At 44.2% G+C, this 9,607-nt stretch overlaps 1 long non-coding RNA gene and 1 pseudogene across 1 annotated transcript in view; one reads left to right on the top strand and one right to left on the bottom strand.

The window, feature by feature from the left end:
- Positions 1-1,909: 1,909 nt before the first annotated feature.
- The window catches only part of LOC129138238 (uncharacterized), a 32,429-nt gene continuing 24,731 nt past the window's right edge, over positions 1,910-9,607 (top strand). The window contains exon 1 of the long non-coding RNA XR_008541383.2: positions 1,910-3,110. This is a non-coding gene — a long non-coding RNA (uncharacterized LOC129138238). The remainder of the gene's footprint in view (positions 3,111-9,607) is intronic.
- On the bottom strand, positions 3,432-3,527 carry LOC112206551 (U6 spliceosomal RNA; annotated as a pseudogene).

The following is a 9,607-nucleotide window of genomic DNA, read 5'->3' as shown; positions in this document are numbered from 1 at the left end:
GGCTCACGCCTGTAATCCCAGCACTTTGGGATGCTGAGGCCGATCACCTGAGGTTGGGAGTTCGAGACCAGCCTGGCCAACATGGTGAAGCCCCGTCTGTACTAAAAACACAAAAATTAGCTGGGCATAGTGGTGCACGTCTGTAATCCCAGCTACTTGGGAGGCTGAGACACGAGAATTGTTTGAACCTGGGAGGCAGAGGTCACAGTGGGCCGAGATTGCGCCACTGCACTTCAACTTGGGCGACAGAACAAGACTCTGTCTCAAAAAAAAAAAAAAAAAAAAATACGGCCATGTGAGGTGGCTCATGCCTGTAATTTCAGCACTTTGGGAGGCTGAGGTGGGTGGATCACCTGAGGTGAGGAGTTCAAGACCAGCCTGGCCAACATGGCGAAACCCTGTCTCTATTAAAAATACAAAAAGTAGCTGGGTGTTGTGATGGGCACCTGTAATCCCAACTACTCGAGAGGCTGAGGCAGGAGAATCACTTGAATCTAGGAGGCAGAGGTTGCAGTGAGCCAAGATCATGCCATTGCACTTCAGCCTGGGCAACAAGAGTGAAACCCCATCTCAAAAAAACAAAACAAAACAAAACATATTAATATTTATCTAATGGCCTTCTTGAGGGGCATTTGGGTCTGTTTTGATCAAACAGCATCACAATGAGGCAACAAATAACCAAGTATATACATGGTTTCATCCGTGTGCAAGTTTATCTGTAGCATAAATACCTCCTGTTGTATTTGTACCTCCAGTGTGCATTTGTAGTTTTGATAGTTTTTGCCAAACCAGCTCCTATGGAAGTCAAACCAAAGTACATTCCCACCAGCAATACAGGCAGATAGGAGAGACCGATTTGGTGGGGCAAGCCAGCGGCATCCCTAGGAATTTGGGGTGGGGAATTCACCTAGCTTATTTAGCTATCCTCAGTGCAAACATACAGTAAACTTCTTGTGGGAAAGGGGCTTGGGGACTTTTGGCACACCTTGTGCAGGGGCAGTGGTCAAATAGCAATATCTATCCCTGTGTAGGAATGAAGACGTGAAAGACAGTGTCAGGAGATTGAGGCCACCAGGTGGGTTTTCCCAGGGGTTCTCCTAGCAGCCTCCTGTTGGAGCCCACTCTCCTTCCCCAAGCTCCCTGACAAAGCTGCCGAAGGCTCCCTCTCTGCTCCCTCAGCCCAAGTTATCACCCCTCAACCCACCTTCAGAACTGGCCTCTCAGGAGTGACTTCTCCACTCGGGCCCCATCCTACAGCCCTCTCCAGGCATTAATCTTACTGGCTGGCCCCCTTGGCTCTTTTAACTCTCTGCTGTCTGTGGCCACCAGGCTTCTTACTTCTTTGACCCCCAGAGGACTTCATTCTGACCTCTGCCTGTGCATCTCTGCTCATTCTTCCTTTTCTATTCTTCAAGTTCAACAGCTCTTCACGGTTTTCACCTTGGTCCATTTCTCTTCCCATTCTGTGTGCTCTTCCTATTTTACTGTTTTATTATTTTTACCACAAAGTCTCTTATTTTTTTCTTTATTTTTCTTTTCTTTATTTTTATTTTATTCTTGTCCTTTTTTCTTTTTTGCTATTTTTTTATATTTTTATTTTTGATTCATTTTATTTATTTATTTTTGAGACGGAGTCTTGCCCTGTCTCTCAGGCTGGAGTGCAATGGCACGATCTCGGCTCACTGCAACCTCCGCCTCCTGGGTTCAAGCAATTCTCCTTCCTCAGACTCCCGAGTAGCTGGGATTACAGGTGCCTGTCACCACGCCCAGCTAATTTTTTTTTTTATTTTTATTTTTATTTTTAGTAGAGACAGGGTTTCACCATGTTGGCCAGGCTGGTCTTGAACTCCTGACCTCAGGTGATCTACCCGCCTCAGCCTCCCAAAGTGCTGTTCTGGGGTTACAGGCGTAAGCCACTGTGCCGGCCAATTCATTTTAAATAAACGTTATTGAGGTATAATTTACATACAATAAAACTCATTCATACATTTTAAGCATTCAGTTGGACAACTTTTGACAAATGCATGCACCTAAACAAGATATAACACCTGTCCATCACCCCAGAAAGTGTTTTAGTCCCCCACTTGCAGTCACCTCAGTCCCAGTTCATCGTTGATCTGCTTTCTGTAACTATAAATTAGTTCTCTTCGTTTAAAAATTTTATATAAATGAATCATATGGTAGGCACTCTTGCATCCAGCTTTTATTTTACACAGTGATTTTAAGACTCATCCATGTTGTTGCATCTATTAGTAATTTCAATCTTTTTATTACTATCCCTTTCTATGAAGAGAACAAATTTTGTTTACCCATTTCCTAGTTGATGGATTACTTGAATTGTTTCCAATTTTTAGCAATTGTGAATAAAGCTGTTACGCACATTTGGATACAAGCCTTTTAAAAAGACAACCTATTATTCCAATGTAGACTTCCACAAGCTTTTGAGCAATCAAATCAAACAGCATTATGGTGGCCACTAGCTACTTACGCCTATTCACATTTGTGTACAAGTCTTTTTGTGGGCCTATGTTTTTATGGTACTTCAGTAAATACATAACAGTAGAATTGCTGGGTCAAATGGTGGGTGTTTGTTTAGATTTAAAATAAACTCCAGTAGTTCTCCCAAGCAGTTGTACTATTTTATTTTATTTGTATCTTTATTTTTTGAGACAGGGTCTCACTCTATCACCCAGGCTGGAGAGCAGTAGCATGATCACAGCTCACTGCAGTCTCGACCTCCCTGGCTCAGGTGATTCTCCCACTTCAGCCTGCTGGGGTAGTTGGTATTACAGATGCATGCCACCACACCCAGCTAATTTTTTGTATTTTTAGTAGAGATGGGGTTTTTCCACATTGCCCAGGCTGGTCTCAAACTCCTGGGCTCAAGCAGTCTGCCCGTCTTGGCCTCCCAAAGTGCTGGGATTACAGACGTGAGGCACTGCATCCAGCCTGTACTATTTTAAGTTCTTGCCAGTGAGCTAGGAGTTTCAGCTGCCCTACATTCTAACCAATACTGGTATCACACATCTTTTTAATTTCAGCCATGCTTGTGGGTGTGAGGTAGCATCTTACTGTGGTTTCATTCTGCATCTCCCTGAAGACTACTGAGGGTGAGCATCTCTTCCTGTGCATGCTGGCCATTTGCATGTCCTTTGTGAAGTGTCTGTTCATGTCTTTTGCTCAGTTTTCACTGTTTGCCTTCCTATTAGTGAGTTGTATGGGTTCTTTATGTATTTGGAATGCAAATCCTTTTTCAGATACAGGTGCTGTGAACATTTTCTCCCAGTCTGTAGTTTGGCTTTTCACAGCAGGAAGTTTTCACCCTGATGAAGTCTGACCCTCTGCCATGGTGGGCCTGGCCTCCAGCCCCCACTCACTCCTTTGGGGTCTCCTTTAACTCATTCTTTTAAAAAAATTTTAAAATAATTTTTATTGATATGGAACTTTTCATGAATTTGTGTGTCATCCTTGCAGGATGCTAATCTTCTCTGTATTGTTCCAGTTTTATTTATTTATTTAGAGACAGAGTGTCACTCTGTTACCCAGGCTGGAGTACAGTGGCGTGATCTCGGCTCATTGAAACCTGTGCCTCCTGAGTTCCTGCTTCAGCCTCCCGAGTAGCTGGAATTACAGGCATGCACCACCACGCCCGGCTAGTTTTCATAGTTTTAGTAGAAACGGGTTTCATCATGTTGGCCAGACTGGTCTCGAACTCCTGGCCTCAAGTGATCCGCCCACTTCAGCCTCCCAAAGTGCTGGGATTACAGACGTGAGCCACGGTGCCCGGCCTTCATTCCAATTTTATACATGTGCTGCCAAAGACAGCACTTTGACTCCTTTCAGTCCTTTGCTTTCCTGCTTTGCGCATCAGCTTGCCCAGCTCTTGCACCCAGTCTTGCATAAATCCCTTCTCAGTGCTCAATTTTAAAAAAAGAGAGAGGGCGGACGCTCCTTGGAAAGGAGAGACGATCTTTCAGTCCTTCTCTCACAGCTCTTTCTCTTCCTCCCCATTTGCTCTCTCCTCCCCAGCCCTGCACATCATCTCTTCTTTTCATTCTCTTTACTCCTCCTTTACTTCCTCTCCCCTTCTAAGTCTCATCTATCTTGGGCCAAAAATTAGCTTTTTAAGGTAAAATCAGGTCCCCCTCCCCATAAAGGCTTTTATGCAAAGTGTTCTAACAAAAACGTCTCCAGCTTCAATATTGCCAGAACAAATTCTCAGGGCTAGGCACCTAGAACCTAAATTCTGCCGTACCAGGAACCCCAAATTGCAGTGTTATAGAAATGAAAAGAGACCCCAGACAGGTCAAATTGAGGAGGTGGTATTTCTTCTCCTGTAACGCCCTCACCTGTGTGAGCTCCCTCTCCAGGTGTGTACCTCTTGTCAGATGAGACGATGAGAGTCTATGGCAATACTCATTACTCTCACCTGCATCAGAGCCACTCACCTGGGTAGCTTTTCATTTCCCCCACTCTCTCGCAGAGCTTGGCTCTACCCATTAGACAGTTAGACTCTGGTGGTTTTCAGAGTGTAGTCCCCAGAGCAGCCACATCTGCACCGCCTGGAAACTTGCTAGAAATGCAGTTTCTAATTAGGTCCCACACTTCCACATGCATTAGAACCCCTGGCAGGGACTGTTAGAACAGTCAGAACAAAGATTGCTGGGGCTGGCCACAGAATTCAGTGGGTCTGAAGTGGGGCCTGAGAATGTGCATTTCTAACAGGTTCCCAGGTGACAATGTTGCTGTGGCTCCAGGGGGCCCTCTGAGAAACACCATATTAAAGATTCTGATTCAGTTGGTGTGGGTCAGACGGTCCGGGCATCCCATGTTCCAATGCTCCCCTGTGCTGTGCCGCTGAGGTTGGGAGTTCCTGGTCCATGGTCTGCGTTGCAGCACGGCTAGAGCCGCACATCTGCAGAAGACAAGAAAGACCCTCCTAAAGGGCTTCTTCCTTCATCTAAGTTTTCATCACAGGCAAACTCTGTGTGTCCAGTGTACTTGGGGCTTGTAATTTTCCTCCAAGGACCTGTAGGACCCTCTCCAAGTTTGAGCAGGTCTGGCATCCCAGGGTGCTGAGGCCTGCTGGCAGCTCACGTGCTTGGCCCCAGGTACTCTGGGAGCTGTGAGAGTTTGACCCAGAAAGGTGGATCCCTTGAGAGTTCTGGGCAGGGCCACAGTGCCCTTGGTTGGAAAGCGACGGGTCCCTTTTGGTGCTGGTGAGCTGTAAGCAACAAAGCTGTTGCCAAGGGCCTCTGGAATATGACTGTTTCTGAGGCTGTTACAAAATTATATTAAATTCCCAAATGATGGTATTCATTGTAATATATGCAAACTTTTTAATGTATCAGCCATGCTTATATCAGATGTGGTCACCTAAGAGTTTTGATTGTTTTTACTCTTTTATTGATGCATAATTTGCATATAGTAAAATACACAAATCTTAAGTGGATGCTCAATGAATTTTTACCTATGTATACACCCATGTAACAACCACCAAGATCAGGATAGAGAACATTTCCATCATTCTAGTAAGTTCCTTCAGGCCCTTTCTCACTCAATCCCCATCTCCCACTGCCCTAAACAAGTAGACACTATTCTGACCTCTCTCATCATATGTAGATAAGTGTTGCCTTTTATTTTTTTATTTTTTATTTGTATTTTTTAAAAAGGGGTCTTGGTGCTCTGTGGCTCAGGCTGGAGTGCAGTGGTGTGACCACAGCTCAATGCAGCCTTGAACTCCTGGGCTCAAGCGGTCCCCCCGCTCCAGCCTCCCGAGGAACTGGGACTACAGGTGCACACTACCACACCCAGCTAATTTTTAAAAAAATTTTTTGTAGAGATGGGGTCACCCTATGTTGCCCAGGCTGGTCTTAAATTCCTAGACTCAAGGGATCCTCTGGCCTCAGCCTCTCAAGGTTCTGGGATTACAGGTGTGAGCCACACTGTGCCTGGCTTATTTGATATCTTGTGATCAATATTGTGTTTTTGAGATTCACTCATATTTCACGTGAGAGCAGCTCATTCATTTTTCTTGCTGTGCTGTACACAACAATGTATTTATCTATTCTTCTATTGATGGGCATTTGAGTTGTATTTAGTTTTTGGCTGTTATCGATTTAGCAGCAATGTGTATTTTTGTACATGTTTTTTGGTGTGTGTACGCACTCATTTCTCTCAGGGTATATACCCAGGAGTGGAACTGCTTGGTCACATGGTGAGTGTATGTTTAATTTTAGAAGAAACTGCCAAATGGTTCTCCAAAGTGCTTGTACTGGTTTATACTTCCACCAGCAGCATGTAAAAGTTCACTTCCTCCACATCCTCACCAATGCTTGATATTTTCAGAAATTTAATTTTAGCCATTCTAGTGAGTGTATAGTCACAGCATATTGTGGGTCTAATTTGCATTTCCCTGTAACCATTGAGGTTGAGCATCTTTTTTTTTTTTTTTTTTGAGACGGAGTCTCGCTCTGTTGCCCAGGCTGGAGTGTGCTGGCGCAATCTCGGCTCACTGCATCCTTCGCCTCCTGGGTTCAAGAGATTCTCCTGCCTCAGTCTCCCAAGTAGCTGAGATTACAGGCATGTGCTACCACGTCTGGCTAATTTTTTTGTGTTTTTAGTAGAGACAGGGTTTCACCATGTTGGCCAGGCTGGTCTCAAGCTCCTGACCTCAAGTGATCCACTCACCTCGACCTCCCAAAGTTCTGGAATTACAGGCATGAGCCACCGTGCCTGGCTGATGTTGAGCATCTTTTTATGAACTTACTGGCCATTTTGATATCCTTTTGTGTGAATGCCTTTTAAATTCATTTGCGCATTTTTTTCCTATTGGATACCTGACACCTTTAATAAAGATAAAGGGGTTATGAAATAGCACCTTACTCATGCCAGGAGTTAAGAGGAAACTGAAGTGGGTTTGTGAAGAAAGTGATGAGGAAGAGAAGGACCCTACTTCTCAGGTCTCTGAAGCTCATTGGTCTCTGTCTCCCCAGAACCTAGCACACAGCTCGGCACAAGACAGGAACCCAACAAAAGTTCATCAAATAAGGGGACTGTCCTTGTTTTGGGGGGCTGCTGTGGACTTTGCAATGCATGATCCTCTTTACTATTCCATCTCTCTGAAGCTACACCAGACCCTGGGACCCCTCCAATTCTGGACAGGTGGCCCACAAGTAGCCTCAGGCCACGGCTCACTGAGACAGCCCAGATTGTCTTGCTGATTAGCCTGCTTGAATCCCATGGAAAACCTCTCCTGTCACTGGGGTACTCCATGAGCCCCGGGGATTGCATCATTATTTACATCCCAATTTCTTTAAATTCAAGATTTGTATCCAATAGCGTTGGTCTCCCTGAACCTGGATCCCCAGGTTCTCAGAAGAGTCAGGGACCGCAAGCTGCCTTCACCAGCCCAGATCTCTGCTGAGCACTTGTTCTACCCGGGATGAGTTCCTGAAGATAAACCTTTTGTGCATTGTGTTATTTTGTGTGCACAACTCAGCTAAGTGGCCTCCAGCGCTACTCATCATCCCGCCGCCTGGCTACCAAGAGGCCCAATCAGTATCTGTGGAACGAGTGGATAAAGAATGATTTAGGGTCCAATCCATTTCCCAATCCAGTAAGCCATCTTTCATTTCCACCATCTTGGGCCAAAGGAAAAAAAAATGGGAACATCTTTCTATCTTTTTTTTTTTTTTGTGACAGAGTCTCACTCTGTTGCCCAGGCTGGAGTGCAGTGGGATGATCTCAGCTCACTGCAACCTCTGCATCCCAGGTTCAAGCGATTCTCGTGCCTCAGCCTCTTGAGTAGCTGAGATCACAGATGTACACCACCATGCCTGGCTACTTTTTGTATTTTTAGTAGAGACGGGGTTTCACCATGTTGGTCAGGCTGGTCTCAAACTCCTGGACTCAAGCGATCTGTCCTCCTTGGTCTCTCAAAGTTCTGAGATTACAGGCATGAGCCACCGTGCCTAGCCAGGAACATCTTTTTATGCTTTACCAGAAACTCAAACATCTTGATGTTTTCTTGTTCTTGATGATTTTGTTAAAGTCCAGACGTTCCTTGATCATCGAACACTTCTGTGTCAGCTAAGTTGTTTGAAGCAGTAAATCCCAGCTCTACATTACCTTCATAATATGTGTCCAACTGAAAAAGAATGTTAAAGAAGACAATAAAATGCTCAATGGTAGAGTTCTGAAATAATCAGAATTAATCAATCAATCATTTATTTATTCAAATGACCGACACATTATTATGTATCTCCGTGCAGCCATGCATGGCTTGAGGGATGTGACACAGGAGATTTATGTCTGGTGGTGGATGGGCTTTTGTCTCGAACTCCTGACCTCAAGTGATCTGCTCGCCTTGGCCTCCAAAAGTGCTAGGATTACAGGCGTGAGCCACTGCGCCTGGCCTTGGATGGGCTTTTGTAACCTAGTATGTCTTCCTGGTGCCTTATCCATGATTGTTTCTTGGTATGGGATTTTTCTCCCACTCTTGGGAATCTCCTGGTATTCCACCGATGGCTGCTGAAACCCAGTCCCTGGCTGGTTCCAGTGTCTGATTGTGCTAGGTTGTAATTCCATGTGCTGCCAGGAGGTGTCTCTCCCTAACACCTGATGCTGCCGCGGCTGAAAAGTTGGTTTCTGTGTGACAAGTGAGAACAGTGTTAAAGTCAATTTTGTGTTTGAAGTTTTATCTTAAAAATAAGTTAACTTTGAATAAAAAATTATCTTGGTCAGTGAAGGGTATGTAAATTTTTTTTTGTTTATTTTTCATTTTTTGTATCTTCATGAACACATGTAAAAGTTTTTGGAACGGCATTGTCCAATAGAACTTTTTGCCGTGTTAGAAATGTTTTACAATCTGCTCTGTCCAATAATTGTAGCCACAAGCCACGTGGAGCTAATCAGCAGTTGAAATGTGGCTAGTGAGACTGAGGAACTGAATTTCAGATTTTACTTAATTCTAATTAATTAATTAATTAACTGATTAATTTTTAGAGACAGAGCTCAGCTTGGTTGCCCAGGCTGGAGTGCAGTGGCGTGCCATAGCTCACTGCAGCCTCAAAGTCCCAGTCAAGCTAGGACTATAGGCAAGCATCACCACGCCCAGCTAATTTTAAAATTATTTTTTCTAGGGATGGATCTCACTGTGTTGCCTAGGCTGGTCTTGAACACATGGCCTCAGGCAATTCTCTGCTTTGATTTGCCAAAGTGCTGGGATAACAGGCATGAGCCATCATGCCCAGCCTTATTAAATTTAAACAGCTACATGTGGTCACTCTATGGAGCAGCATAGCTTTATAATAATTTTTTTAAATTAATTAGTTTAAATAATTGACACATTATCATTGTACATAGGTATGGGGTGCAGTTTGATATTTTAATACATATATTGTATAATGGTCAAATTAGGGTAGTTAGCATATCAATCACCTTATGCATTTATCATTCCCTTGTGGTGAGAACATTCAAAAGCCTCTCTTCTAGCTATTTTGTAATATACAATATCTTACTGTTAACCATAGCCACCCTACTGTGTAACAGAACCCCAGAATTTATGCCTCCCATCTAATTGTAATTTGTACCTGTCGACCGACCT

This window comes from Pan troglodytes, chromosome 21 (assembly GCF_028858775.2).
Source record: "Pan troglodytes isolate AG18354 chromosome 21, NHGRI_mPanTro3-v2.0_pri, whole genome shotgun sequence".
Taxonomy (NCBI): Eukaryota; Metazoa; Chordata; class Mammalia; order Primates; family Hominidae; genus Pan; species Pan troglodytes.
Note: the sequence above shows the minus strand (reverse complement) of the source record. Positions and strands in the feature narration are given on the sequence as shown.